Source organism: Rattus norvegicus, chromosome 14 (genome assembly GCF_021556685.1).
Source record: "Rattus norvegicus strain SHRSP/BbbUtx chromosome 14, alternate assembly SHRSP_T2T, whole genome shotgun sequence".
Classification (NCBI taxonomy): Eukaryota; Metazoa; Chordata; class Mammalia; order Rodentia; family Muridae; genus Rattus; species Rattus norvegicus.
In genome coordinates this window covers 9,332,420-9,347,448 of record NC_141547.1, presented here as the reverse complement: position 1 = coordinate 9,347,448, position 15,029 = coordinate 9,332,420, and the positions used below count along the sequence as shown (strand labels likewise).

At 45.9% G+C, this 15,029-nt stretch overlaps 1 long non-coding RNA gene across 1 annotated transcript; it reads right to left on the bottom strand.

Annotated features, from left to right (window-relative positions):
• Positions 1-3,650: 3,650 nt before the first annotated feature.
• On the bottom strand, positions 3,651-14,737 carry LOC148001217 (uncharacterized). The gene is made up of 6 exons (XR_015636869.1): positions 14,585-14,737; positions 12,144-12,335; positions 8,893-9,025; positions 6,117-6,309; positions 5,852-5,931; positions 3,651-4,858 (listed from the first exon to the last, which is right to left on the bottom strand). It is a non-coding gene; the product is annotated as an uncharacterized LOC148001217 (long non-coding RNA).
• Between the last annotated feature and the right edge of the window lie 292 nt (positions 14,738-15,029).

Genomic DNA, 15,029 nt, shown 5'->3' with positions numbered 1-15,029 from the left:
CCAGCAACCACATGGTGGCTCACAACCATCTGTAATGAAATCTGATGCCCTCTTCTGGTGTGTCTGAGGACAGCTACAGTGTACTTATATAGAATAAATAAATAAATCTTTTAAAAAACGCAACAACAAAGTCACTCACGATGTGACCCAGCCACCCATTTGGGCAAATATTGATACAAACTCCAAGTTCTTAACTGAGAGAACTTAAAAGTCCATGTGTCGTGTGTATATGCACCTGATAGCGATTGGGGGGATTGGCACATGAACCTGAGAATGGAAGGCATATGGGAATGGTTGGAAGGAGGAAAAGGAAGGAAGAAATTATCAAATTATAACCTCGAGGTTATAATTTGGTTCAGACTGGTCCACTAAGAAAGACAGACTCGGGGTTGGGGATTTGGCTCAGTGGTAGAGCGCTTGCCTAGGAAGCGCAAGGCCCTGGGTTCGGTCCCCAGCTCTGAAAAAAAGAACCAAAAAAAAAAAAAAAAAAAGAAAGACAGACTCACAGACACAGATACACACACATACACAGACACTCACACACACCTGCACACTCACACAAACAGACACACACAGACGTACACAACTAGACACACACATACACATATACACAGAAAGACACACACAAACACACACAGACTCAAACAGACATACATGTAAGTAGATAAACAGATTTGTCTCTCTCACACACATACACACACACACACACAGAGACATACACAACTAGACACACACACAAACATACACAGGTAGGCACACACAGGTACACACAGAAAGACAGACAGACTCAGACTCAGACACACATGCAAATGGGTAAACAGATTTGTCAAACACACACACAGAGAGAGAGAGAGAGAGAGAGAGAGAGAGAGAGAGAGAGAGAGAGAAAGAGATACAGGTAGACACACACAGGTACACACAGAAAGACAGACAGACACACGTGCAAATGGGTAAACAGATCTCTCTCTCTCTCTCTCACACACACACACACACACACACACACACACACACACACACACACACACACAGTTCCTTTCTACCTCTTGATGGTAATTACTTGTGACCTTCTTTGGCATGAAAGCAGCTAATGGCAGTTTAAGAGAGAACCAGATGGCAGCAGGCTCTGCACGTCCGTTGAGTAGAATCATGCTCTGGAAAATCGCATTACCTCAGCCCCCATCCTTATCCGTGTGTGTGTGTGTGTGTGTGTGTGTGTGTGTGTGTGTGTGTCACACTTGTCTCACAGGAAATGGGCAGTGTACAGAGAAGTGTACAGTGCCCGGTCCTAAGAAACCTGACAAGGCTCATCCCCAGCTGCTAGCAGATGGGGGTTGCTTTGGCTTCTCCTTCATCCCATGCAATCCTGACTGATCTTAAGAACTCAACTCAAGGGCTGGAGAGATGGCTCACTGACTGCTCTTCCAGAGGTCCAGGGTTCAAATCCCAGCAACTGCATGGTGGCTCAAAACCATCTGCAATGAGATCTGATGTCCTCTTCTGGTGTGTCTGAAGACTGCTGCAGTGTACTTATATGTAATAAATAAATAAATCTTTTTTTAAAAAAAGAACAACTCAGAACTCTATGCAGTGAATCATTCTCTCCCTAAGAAGGGAGTTTGCCCACAATCTTTAATTTTTCAAATTTATGAACCTGTGAAACACGTCTTTAAGACAGGAAAAGAGGAAGGTGAATTTTCATTTTCAAGGCTGAATTATGTCAGCTATCCAGACAGCGGGTATCTACTAGGAGCCCTCTGCCTCCTGTAGGAATCACACCAGGCATTGCCCAGATGACAGCCTCTGCAGGCTACAGCTCTCTTGGCACTCTGCAACTTGCCTGGGCCACTCGTGGTTAACAGAGGCTAAGGGGGGCAAGGCCGGGTGTCTGAGTACCTATCTGTTCATGTGAAAAAAAATTCAGTAATCTCTGTTAATGAGGACAACAATGATTTTATGCTGTTGGAAACAAGTAGGGACCATGTAAGCCCACACTAAAGGAACTTAAACACTTACAGAAGCAGGCATTATTGATGGGGCTGGGCGTGTAGCTCAGTGATAGACACTTGCCCAGCACGATACGGCTCACTCCCCACCTCTCACATGCATACATACAGAAAGGGTTAACAGAAGGATGGACTAGTTTCCTGAAGAGAAGCATAGACAGGAGAAGGAATGTCTTTCTCCATAAAACTTCTGCAAGGACTTCTGTCCCCTTTGGTCCTTGACAGTAGGGAGTCCCTCAGTTCCTGATGAATTCATCTTAGAGTGTCACTTTCAATAAGAACAGAAGATAGAAAACTGTTAGGCAGCCTAAGATGAGATCTCAGAGAGCAGCGGACCTAGCAAAGTCCTTGCTGGAGGCCAGAATACAACTCTGGCACTTGGTTCCTTGTTCTCTCTCCTAAATGAGCCCTTCCTCCTAGAGCACCAGCTCACAAACCTTCCCAATGCTGCTCCCCTACGATACAGTTCCTCATGTTGTGGTGACCCCCAACCATAAAATTATTTCATTGTCACTTTATGACTGTATTTTTGGCTTCTGTTATGAATCATAATGTAAATATCTGACATGCAGGATGAGACCCACAGGTGGAGAACCACTGGTCTAGAAGTTATATCTGTGCCATTCAGACTCCAGTCCAGACATGAACTTCCCCTGATGGTCAGCTTTGGGGCTGGATTTCTGAATTTCCTTGATAGAAATGAATTATATCTGTTCCCCAATTTTAGCCCATCTCATAAGTGACATTAGAGTCTCCCCAGTTAATAGATTGGTGTTATAAGAGAGTTAAAGAACTTCCAGGCTGGACCTTCCTTAGTGGAATCTGTCTCTGGTCCTGGGTGAAGATATGACATCATGAACTGCTCCAAAGAGTAGACTATTAGACATTGTATCCTCCATTCAGACTTAATCCAGATGGGTCTGTTGATCACATGGACAAAAGACAACCCTTTAGGGAGGCTACATCACCTAAAGCCAAGTTAAAGAGATGGAAGGAGTAATTATTCCCTTAATGAGGTAATGTACTTTTCCTTCCCGGGAACCCTGCCCTTACCCATGCCTGTTCACTCATGCATACAGCTGCCATCATGCAGCTCTGGTAGCCTGACTGCTGCTAAGTCATGATGCTGCTTGCTGACATCCACAGCGGAACACGCCAGCCTGCACGAAAAGGCATGTTTCTCTTCCTCTTCTCTTCCAGCAGCTGCTGACATTCACAGTTTGCACACCCTGGTACTTGTGTCTTAAAGTCTGGCCATTGAGATTCTGTTTTAAAAGTTATTTATTAAGGAGACTAAGAACCCGAAAGGGGAGCTCCAATTTCCCTCTCGTCATCTGGCGCCCAACGTGGGTCTCTCCAAGGTTTTCAGTAACACTTTCATAAGCAGCCTGGGTGGTGGTGATGTCTCTGGCTGTTCTTCATGCATGTGTCTTTTTTTTTTTTTTTTGGTTCTTTTTTTCGGAGCTGGGGACCGAACCCAGGGCCTTGCGCTTCCTAGGTAAGCACTCTAACCACTGAGCTAAATCCCCAGCCCCGCATGTGTCTTTACTTACCAGTCACAGTAGCAAGACCTGTCAATGACGGGGGCTGGGTACCTGGAAGAGAATGGGGGACAAGAGACTCGAAGAAGGACACCAAGACAAGAGTCTGATCAAGGCGACAATTTTATTTTTCCCCAAGGCTGAATTTATACCACAACATGGGTAACAGAGGGAGAGGGTAAGTAAGAAACATTTACGCAGGCCAAGGACACAATATTCGTGTGGTCAGGGAATCAGCTGATGTTGACAGGATGTCAGAAAGATCACAGGTTTGTCATATCTATTAGTCAGCAGGATGTTGGTTTTTCAAAAAGGTTACAGGTCATCACATTGGGCATCTTGACGTCAGATGTATTTCTCAGCAAGAGAACTTTATTATATTATTATTCATTTTGACCACCAAATTTGTATTAGTCTTCTGCAGCTGGCTGGTGATTTTCTATGAACCCAGTCATACTTAATTCTAACCATAATAATAACATCAACAATGGAGGGCTTCAAGGGCATTGCTCCCAACAAAGACCCACAAGGTCTGTGTCATTTCTCCCTTTGTGTCCCTCATACCTCTTAGTACAGAAACGCTTCTGTTTATAAATTTCCCAATGAGAATGGCCACAGGTATGAACAAAACAGAGTTTGGAACACCCACACTGCCCACCATGGCAGATGGAGCTAGCAGTCACACATCGCTGGCTACTCAGGAGTGTGATCCCACGGTTTGTACTCAGTCTGAAATATTTTACGAAAGTCGGCACATTGTCAGTTTGAACCGTATAAAAGCAGTGAATGTCTGTCAAAACACTACTAAAAAGAGACATGTGCTCAGGATGGAAACAAAAGTAGAGATAATCTTTCAAATTTGCAAAACAGGGCACAGTGCTAAATGTTGCAGGGAACCTGTGGCACAATAGGAAAGAGATTTTAAGACAAAGAGTGAATAATGACTGAGGTGGAGAGAACCCTGCTGAGGTCTCTGCAAATGTCAGCAGCAATTAATGATCTTGGCCTACACTGTGTTAGTGCTGGTAAAGGCCAAGCATTTGGAAGGGAACTTAAGATAGAGCCTGGGGATGACCCGACTGACGGAAGCCAAGTTTAGCTCTAGGGGATGAGAGCTACACAATCCAGGCCCTCAAAGCAACAGAAGAGCAAATGGTCAGACAGCATGAAGGTGAGACCATCCCTGCTGGAGTGCAGGCATTCTGAGGAGAGACATCCATGAAAGAAGCCCATGCCTTTTTCTTCAGCCTTTAGACTATTGAGACAGTAATGAAAATTTTCCCAAGGAACTAGAGTTTCTTCAACAGTCTCACCCTGGGAAAGGAAGAGATTTGAAGTCTGGTGCCCAGTTGGGGAAGAACTTGTCCTTCAGAAAGAGATTTCACAAAGTGCTGTCAACTTGTAGGACAGACCAGGAGCCAGGTTCCGAGACAATGCTGTGTCCATTATGGGCAGGACCATACCTTGACCAAGACTGCTTAGCTTTACTCTTTCACACCCTACTTAAGGTATCAGGCCAAGTCCCCTGTAGGGGAGGCCATCCCTAGACCTCTTCCCAATGTGGTTACATTGAGTAAGTCTTCCTCTTCTGCTTCTCACTATTGCTTGTCTTTTTAATTGGCATATTGAAGTGCTCAAGGCTATCTGGTTAGGGCCGTCAGGACCTAGGCTCTGGGTTCCAATAACAAGGATGCCGTAGAGAGAAGTCCTCACTGAGGAAGGCATGCAGCGCCAGGAAGGAAGAGAAGCTCGCTCCTGGACACAAAGCTTTCTCAGGACCTCCGATGCTTTTAGCCATGAAAATGTATCTGGACATCAGTAGCTTACGTGGATCTTAGTCATTTGGGGATGATTTTTAAGGAATGGAATGTAGGGGCTGCAGGTACGGCTCAGCAGTTAAGACCACATACTGCTCTTGCAGGGGAAACAAGTCCAGTTCCCAGCACCCATGCTGGATGCCTCACAAACACCTGTAACTCCAGATCCAGGGGGATCCGATGCCTCTGGCCTCTACTGGAGCACTCATGTGTCCAACTGCTCACATATGCATATCATTTAAAATAAACTTTTTTTTAAAAAGAAGAGTAATGTATGTTATAAGGAGAGAAAACAGACATGAAAGTTGGGTGTGGTAGTGTGTGCTTATGATCCTAGAACTAGGCAAACTGAATCAGGAGGGTTGTGAGTTCAAGTCTTGCTTGGGTTATGAAGTAGGATTTGGTCTTAAGTAAAAACCCATACCAATAATCTTTTAGGTCCTAAACTTTTCTAGGTGCACGCAGTTAAAAACAGATATTTCACACTTACCTCTTTGGTAATTTCACCCGTATTAAGTAACGTATTCATCCACTTTGGAAGGGAGCTAGGACCACCGTCCTTTCTTATCGCTGTGAAAACAGAAACGCAAAGAGAGAACGGGCAGACAGACACTTTCATTTGGTACTGTCTCACAGTCCGCAGCTGCCTTGCTGTGAGGACTGATTAAGTTAGCCACTAACTATCCCAAGACCAAAGAATTCATACAGTTTGGGTTTTTTTATTTCCCATCTGTTATTTGATTTAATGTTCTCACCTAGTCTCGCTGTGGATCTGCCCTCTGACCTTCAGGATTCCTCTGGCATGTGGAAGGGTCACGTGGAAGCTGGCAGCACTTGTAGACTGCCTTTGGTGGCCATGTGACAGCTAGAGCGTATACTCTGAGTGTCTACTCCTGATGCTACTCACAAATCGTGCCGTAACATGGCCTCTTGGTTGAGGGCTTCTCCCTGTTTGGGGACATTTTTGTGTGAATTTAGGGAGAAGGAGAAAGCAGAAGCAGAAAGAAGAGGAAGAGAAAAGAAAATGGCTGACACTCGTACTTAGACAAGGATTAGCTCCTTCAGTTTTCCTGTGAAAACTGTGCCAAACAAAACCCCAGATAGCTCGACCTAGTCCTCCCTTGACACATCGGATGGGCTAGAACAGAGTAAGATGGGACCGAGGACTTGAAAATGGTATGTCAGAAGGGAAAGCTCTCAGGAGCTCTGACAGGACAGCCTTCGGGTGGCTAATCTAAATAGTCATTCGGGGTACTGCAGCAGTCAACCCACAAAGGGTCTCCCCAATAATGTGGCTTAAGAGAGAAAAATACACTTGGAGTTCACAGACACACACATTATTACGTCCTTCCCAGTCTGAAAGGGAGCCCAGAGTCACTTAGTATTAACAAAACTAGCCGTCATGAAGGACGTTAACCTCCTAAATCATTTCTTGGAAAGACTAAGGAGTTGTGAGGCGAGTTACTTTACGGTGAGCCAGTCCGTCTCTTACTTAGACACGTGCACTGTGGCTCTGCGAGCCTTTTAAAAAACAACTTCCCTATGACGCTTCTCCCAGCTTTGTCTTAGCTTGATTCTTTAGAAAGTGTGGGGCAAATGATCACTAATGATCTGGTATTGCATGTAGACTTTGGGTTGTAGGAGCAGGAGCTCACGCAGCCCCGTGGACAAGATTTTGTGCCTGTGCGTCCTTTTTCCAGCAAGAGGCAGAGTATGCCTGGATTAGTCAGGGTTCTCTAGAGTCACAGAACTTGTGGGTAGTCTCTATACAGTAAGGGAATTTGTTGATGGCTTACAGTCTTTAGTCCAACTCCCCAGCAATGGTCATCAGCAGCTGTGAATAGAAGTTCAAGGATCTCTAGTATTATAGATGTAGGACAGTACTGTATCATACCTCTGTGGATGTAAAATAGCTTGTACCTGCTTTATGATACGTAGTAGTGACCGTGCTTTATCAGAGCTGTTTTTAATGATGTTGCTCAGAATGTTTTCTTTCCAGATGATGATTGAGAAGCTAATTTAAAAAAAAATGGTGCCAGGTACCACAAGAGTAACAGAACTGTGCTGTTTTCTCGGGTTTTGTTCTTTTACTTTTTTTTTTTTAATGGAGTGTGCTGGATGTCTCTACAGTTTTGTTCAGATGACTGCAGAACCTGGAAAAGCTGTTGCTGCTGTTGATGCATAACACACTGCTATTATTGGTCTTTTTATATAAATATAAATATATATATATACAGATATATAATTTGAATTTTTGGAAACTTTAGCTGTGCTGTCAACTTTGGAAAAAAGTATCCCTGTTTACTGTGTTGAGTTGGCACTGTACAGAAATTAACAGCCATATTGGTCTAGAAATGTTGAACTTAAGTTTTTTCCATTTGTACAGGGGTAATGCACTGTATTAAATATGTAAGGTCTTATCTACGTGGGTTTGATTACAAAAACTAATAAAGTATTCTCTAAATTAAAAAAAAAAGAAGTTCAAGGATCTAGCGGTGGCTCAGTCCCACAAGGCAAACAGACAAAGAGAGGTTCTTCCTTCTTCCAATGTCCTCATGTAGGTCTCCAGCAGGGAGTGTGTCCCAGATTAAAGGCCTATACCACCATGCCTGGATCTGGGACTTGCTTTGTCCCAGATGACCTTGGACTCCTTGCCTTAGTCTCCTGGGATTCATGGCCACTATGCCTCAAGATCTCCATGCCAAGATCCAGGCCAGAAACTTGTATCTCCCAGCCTCAAGATCAGGATCACAGGTGAGCCTTCCAGTTCTGGATTGTGGTTCATTCCAGATATAGTCAAGTTGACAGCCAGGAACAGCCACTACCATGCCCTTGCCCTTAACTCCTTCCCTTGGATTCTCACTTGGAGATCATGAGAAAAAGTTGGGAACAGGATATGAGACAACCCCTGCCCTTGGCTGCATACACCTGCAAGGGTGGTCAGCCGTGCTAGGGGCCAGTGAGAAACCCTGTCTGCTCTCCCAGAGCTGTCTACTGTGAGGCAAAAGCCAAACACTGCCCAGAGAAAGTAGAAAGCCTGGCTTCTAGGATGAGGCAAAAGGATTTTGAGTTAAGCAAGTAATAAATCAAGTTTGGAGAAGGGGTAAAAACTATGCTCGGGAAGGCCATAAGCCACTGGTGTTGAAGCAGATAGAGAGGAAAAAAACTAAAAACATAAACAAAAAACAAACAAACAAACTTTTGGTCCCTAAGGAAGGGTCAGGAGATCCTGTTTGTCCAGGATTCTCTATTGCTCCAAAGCATGGGTCTTTGACTACTGGGGAGGAGACAGAGAGGCTTAACCATGATCCCAAGGTTCAGACAAGTGTGCCTTGGCTGGGGCTGATCCTGGACAGGAGAGTAAAGAAACCCACTCTTTTACGATAAACCACACACAGAGAGACAAACAGTAGAACTTTCAGGCAGCAGAACAAAAGCAGGTAGACTCCAAGATACAGCATGAGCCTGGACATCTGAAAGCCGAGGACTGCAGATTTAGAAAACTGCTTTGTCACTGTGGGATCCAAGCACCTGGGAGCAGCCAACTCCTGAAGCTCATGGTGCACCCATGAGAAGGAGGGCAGCAGCAGCATCCAGAAGCCGTTCATCCTCTGGGTAGTCAGTTCATTCTGCGTCCCCTGACACTCATCCACACAGTAACGGCCTGAAAAAATGAAGTATTCTCAATGACATTGATCTCTCTTTGTTCTCCTCTTTGTGGTGACCAGCAGTTACCATTTCTCTCCTACCCTGCAGGTACCGTGAACCTAAACCAGGCTTACCAGTAAGGGTCTTTACCCATTGAGCCACTTCTCCCTCCCACGTCTAACTTCTTAGAAAATAATTAAGTTATAAACAAAACCTCCTGTGAGTGCTGTTGAAAATCTTTGCCTGAAGACTTGGAGCTAAAGCCATTTACTGGTCTGGAAGGATTTTGCATTCCAAGCAAATACCCAAGCTAGACTAGAACATTAATCTCTCTTTAGTCTGGAAATTATTTATTTGTTGAACGAGAACAGCTAGTGGGAACCACCACTTATTCTTTTGACATGGTTATCCAAAGCCGTGCAGAGGGCGTACTCATGACTCCGGTCCAGGGTCTAAGAACCTTCATCTGCACGGCAAACTTATTGAACGGACCAGGAATACCTGTGTAACAAGCAAATGTAAGTACAGAATTAACAGATGAGGTTATCACTGGCAACCAAAGTGAATCATGATGCATGAAGATGCCCTTACTGATATCAGCAGTGACATCAAGACAGCTCCTCTCAGACCATAGGGCCCCCTTCCCTGATTCCTGTTCAAGACTGTCTCCCATGCTGTGGTGGAAAGCACTTTCTCATTTTTCCAGGGGAATTTCTTTTCTTGCACACAGAAATGGGTGATCAATGTGGGGAAAGAAAAGTGAGTACTAATGCTGTTGATGTACACACACACACACACACACACATGCACACACACATACATCATGCATACATGTACACCCACCACACACACACACCATGCACACCACACATACCATGCGTATACACATCGTGCATATGCACTCCATGCATACATACATACACACACCATACATGTGCACACACACACACACAATGCATGCACAGGCACACACACACACACACACACACACACACACACACACAGATTCTCCCAAAGCTCCAGTAGGGGAAATACCTCCTACACTTAGAGACAGACAAGTGACATTATGACTTGGAAATGTCTTAAAAGTCAAAACAAGTTATTTAATTGTCTGGCACATTGACTTCTGCCCAAGTTTTGAACCACTAAGAGGAGAGCTTTTGTACTGAGGCTGTAACCTGGGCACTGAATCATCGCTGTCCTGCACCCGGATAGTTCAGCCATCTCTCCATAGCGCTTGAAATCTCCTTCGAAAGATCGAGCCCTGACTAAGCAGTGGGAAAGTAAGTTTAATCTCTTCCACCCACTTTCAACAAAGAGGGATAATGAGACACGGGATACACTTTAGTTGACATTTATTAAGTCTTTGGAGACTAAATGTTCAGAATTTTCATCTCTGACAACTGGACCTGGGTGCAGGGGAAATAAAGAGACTTTACTCGAAGAGGTTTGTGGAGCCCGGAGAAGACACAGCAACATGAGGTAGGTGGAGAGGGAATGTGTCTGGATTCAGGGCTGGAAACCAAAGGCAGCCTGCCTGCCTCAAACGGGACAGGAGACTAAGGAGAAAAAATAATTACACTCACAGAGATGTTCAAAAATCAAGGCAGGATGGCGAAGTGAGGAGAGACTCTGGGAGGGTGAGAAACCTCCATCTGCCCATCGAAGACAAAAGTCTGCTGAGGGACGGGACAAGTGGAGTTTTCTCTCACGAAGCCGAAAAGTCAGAGAAGCAATGTGGGACCCAGAAAGCATTGTGACATTCAGAGGAAAGGCCCCACGCAGAGAAGGCAGCAAAAGGCACAGTTAACTGACTGGCAGGGCACAGAAACAAGCCAGCTGTGGAAACAACCAGACAGACAGACAGGACAGGTAACCAAAAACAGATTTGCTGCAGGGATAGAATGGTGGAAGGGCCCAAACAAAGGAAAGGGAAGAAAACCTCAGGCAGTGGTGGGTAGGCACTTGGCAGAGGAACCCCCTCCCCTTGCATCCCAGATCCAAGCTGAACAGCTCTAGAGAGGAAGACCAAATGGTTCCCCAAATGTTCCTCTACTGCTTGCTGTTCAGTCCCCAGGCAGCTCAGCAGTGTCTGGGATACGACGAGGGCTCGGCAAGGTTAGCGGATAACAGGGCGAGCAAGGGACACGTGAGGGAAGCCTAGTGAGGATAAAAAATGCCACGCGGTGCTTGGTGTGCGTTATTAAACGGAAGGGATGCCAAGAATGAGGTGCTGCTGTAACTGAGTCAAATTGGGGTTCCCCAAGGCAGGGACACCCCAGGACCCAAATGGGAAGCCAAGGATGGCTGAGGGTCAAGTGGCTTCGGGACATGGTCGTGGTTTAGCATCTCGTATATCCACATCTCCCCATCGCTATTTGAGCCTCCTTTGGAGGTTATTTCTACGGTTTCCGCAAAATACAAACAGTACACCGAAATCTCGAATATGCTCAGTCTTTCAGAACTGCTGGTGTCTGAATAGGAACGAGTCTGTCGACCTAACAACCGGTAGGGAAAGACCCGTGGTAGATGGACCCAGAACACGCAGATTTCCTAAGAGCCCTACGCAGAATTGAGGTTAAAGGCAGCGGAGTTGGCCGCGAAGACCGGGGCAGGATGGCTATGCATCTCCAGACTATTTATCTTCCCCATAGAGATCCCCAAAGTGGAAGGTAGCACAGGTCGGGCGGGGAAGTAAGGAGGGGTTGGTGCCGACGGCGAACTGCTCTGCCCTGGGTACACCACGCTCAGGAGCGCAGGACTGCACCTGGAGTGTAGGAAAATGTGAAGTTTCAAAGCGAAAAGCCGAACAGGCTGAAAATTCAGCGACTCAGAAATAGGGTAGCAGGGCAAGCTGCTGCGAAACACTGGGAACCCACTGGGCGATGCGGGAACCTACAGCACGTGGGTCAGAAGCCTCTGCAGTAGCGCCTCCCAAGCCCTGGGTCACGACCATCGCAGAACAGTATTTCCAGTGGTCTTAGGAACTGGGACACCGCTCAGGAGTGAAATTACAGTTATGTAGTAGCAATGAAAATAAGTTTATGGTTGGAGTTCCTAAGGCCACTGGAAATACGTGTTTTGTGTTGGTCCCCTAGAGGTTCTGGTGCTGAGACAGGAAAACTGGGACTTACCTGACAGAGTTTCTGTGAGGTAGATGTGGGACGCTTACGTGGGAGCTGACACTCCCGTGACGTAGTCACAAGTCGCCCTGATGCCTCTATGACTTTTAACTCCAGGAGCTTGATCTAGGTTTCCAGGATAGAGCGCCACAGGAGTTTCTCTCATACTCGTATGCAGAGGGAGGAAGAAGGGGACATTTTCCCCTTTTATTGAAAATAGATTGTCTTCTCACAGAACAAATCCTTGATGACAGTTTCCCCTCCCTCTGCTTCTCTCAGTTCCTCCCTACCTCCCCTCCCCTCCAGATCCACTTCGTTCTGTCTCTCATGGAAAAGAACAGGCTTTTAAGAGATAACAACCAAACACCACCAAACATAAAACAGAAACTACCACGTGAAAGTTGGACAAGGAAAACCAACAGAAGGAAAAAGGCCCAAGAGAAGGCACAAGAATGAGACACCCACCGTTTCCCATGCTCATGAGCCCCACAAAAGCAATAAGACTGGAAGCTAGACTAGAAACGCAGAGGAGATGGGCAGAACCTTGTTGGCCCTGAGCTTGCTGCTCCAGTCTCTGGAGGCAGCCATTTTTAAATCCACCAGTCTATTCTGTTCTTTGACAATGTCCTCCTTGAGGAGAGACTAGCTAACTGGGGCATGCTGTTGCTTTATCTGAGCCTAGTTAGCCTGGGTGAAGGAAAACATCCAGCTGAAACTCGCTATAGCTTTCTACACTGAGGAGGGAACACCCAGTTCTAGATCATTCTATCTGCCTTGTTTGAAAAGATCCTTAAAACGAGGGCCACTCGCGACATGCGCAATCCCAGGGCACAGTTACACGAAGACAAGGCCCAGTCAAGAATTACAGAAAGCTCCCCCACCACACACACACACAGCACCCAAAGCCAGGCCTACTTTTACCTGTACTCGGTACATCACGTCTAGAGGGCAAGAGAAAAGGCCCAAGGCGTACTGAAAGCCAGCAGAGTGAGGCAGCAGCTCGAGCGTCAGGACCCGCCTCAGCAGAGATGTCAGGGGGAATTTAAAGCAACCATGTAACAACTAGGGGCCCCGCTGCATAGAATAGGCACTGGGCAAGTATGCCTGGGAAGTGAGAAATCACGATCACAGCCTTAAGGGCTCACAGGAACCGGAAATGATAGCGTAGCAGGAGTGGAGACCTTTGATGGGCTTTTTAGTGTTTGTAGACACAGCTGGGGAGAGAGTCCCCATGAGCTATGAATCAACTGTACAGGCTGCAACTCGCTGGAGGGGGCGGAGGGGGCAGAAGAACAGCAGGAGAGAAGAAAGAGGCAGGACAGAGGTATTGAAAGCAGTGATGACAGAGTCCCCGGGCAGCTGGGAGGATGTGCCTCAGAGCAAATGGGGGTGGGCAGGAGGCGGGCAGACAGGAATAAATAATCTTGAACATGGCTGACAAAAGAAATCAAAGCTACAGAAAAACATAAGCCAGGAGGCAAGAATAAAAACCCTTTACCTATACAGGAAGAAAGATAAAAAACCTCACCAAGCATGCGAGAGGAGAGTAGACTGAAGTACTTAAAGTTGTAAGCAGAGAAAACATTAACTGAAACTATCCTTGAAAAATGAAAATAAATTAAAAAAAAATTCTCAGGCAAAGAAAATGGAGGGCGTCAGTGGCCTGTGCCTGCATTTCACAAAACATGAAAAGGAGTCTGGGGGAAGCGGGCAGATGAGGAGGGGGAGAGGGAGAGGGAGAGGGAGAGAGAGACAGAGAGAGAGAGAGAGAGAGAGAGAGAGAGAGAGAGAGAGAGAGAGAGAGAGCGCCATAGGACTCAGAAACACAGTCTGCAAAATGAAAGGAAAGCACTGGGGAAGGATTGGTGACTGTAAAAGAAACCCTGAGTTTCTTGTCCCTTATGGGTCTACCAGGATGTTCAAAGTCAGAAAAGCAGATATGTGTCTACTTACACACTCTCATCTGCCTGTGTCTCTACACAAATGGATGTCTACATGTATGTAGAACCCCTGTGTGTATGATTCTGTATGAGTGAAATGACTAGGAGCCATGGCATGAGGGACAAGGGGGCGAGTCAACGTTCTGCATTAAACACAGAACACTAGATGTGACGTGACATAGAACCATTTCTAAGTGAACTCGGGTTAGCCATACATTATAAACTTTAGGGCAACCCCTAAAACTTTTTATCAAGTGTAACTGGCCTGCTAACCAAAGAAAGACGCTGCAATGATAAAATATTAAAATATTAAAATCATAAAAGGAGACCGGATACAGTGGTCCCTGCCTTTAATCCCAACGTTCTGGAAACTGAGGCAGTGGGATCATAAACTCTAGGACACCTGGTTTATACAGCAAGGCCCTGCCTCAAGAGACAGACAGACAGACAGAAGTGCTAGACAGATGGCTCAGCAGTTAAGAGTGCTTTCTGATCATGGATCCTGGTACTCACAGTAGATGACTTCACACTGTCTGCAGCTCCAGTTTCAGGAGAATTCAAAACTCTGGCTTCTACAGATTCCTGAACGCACAGGCACACGCATATACACACACACTCACACACACTCACACACACACCATCTGAGGGAAACGACAAGGCTCTGATGAAAGAAATCCAAGAGTTAGATAAACAAATGAAGACGCTTCACGCTTGTGGACTTGGAGATTTGGCGTTGTCAAGACACCCGCTCTTCCTGGTTTGATCCAGAGTCACTGTGATTCCAAATGAAAGCCCAGCAACTCACTTGCAAAACTGATTCTGTAGTTTTGTACATGAGAAGAAACAGAGTAGCCAACACAATATTAAAGAACAAAGGGAAGGAGTGATACCCCCTGACTCCAAGATGTACTGTACATCTACGGTGATCAAGATAGTACGGCACTGGGGAGACAGACTA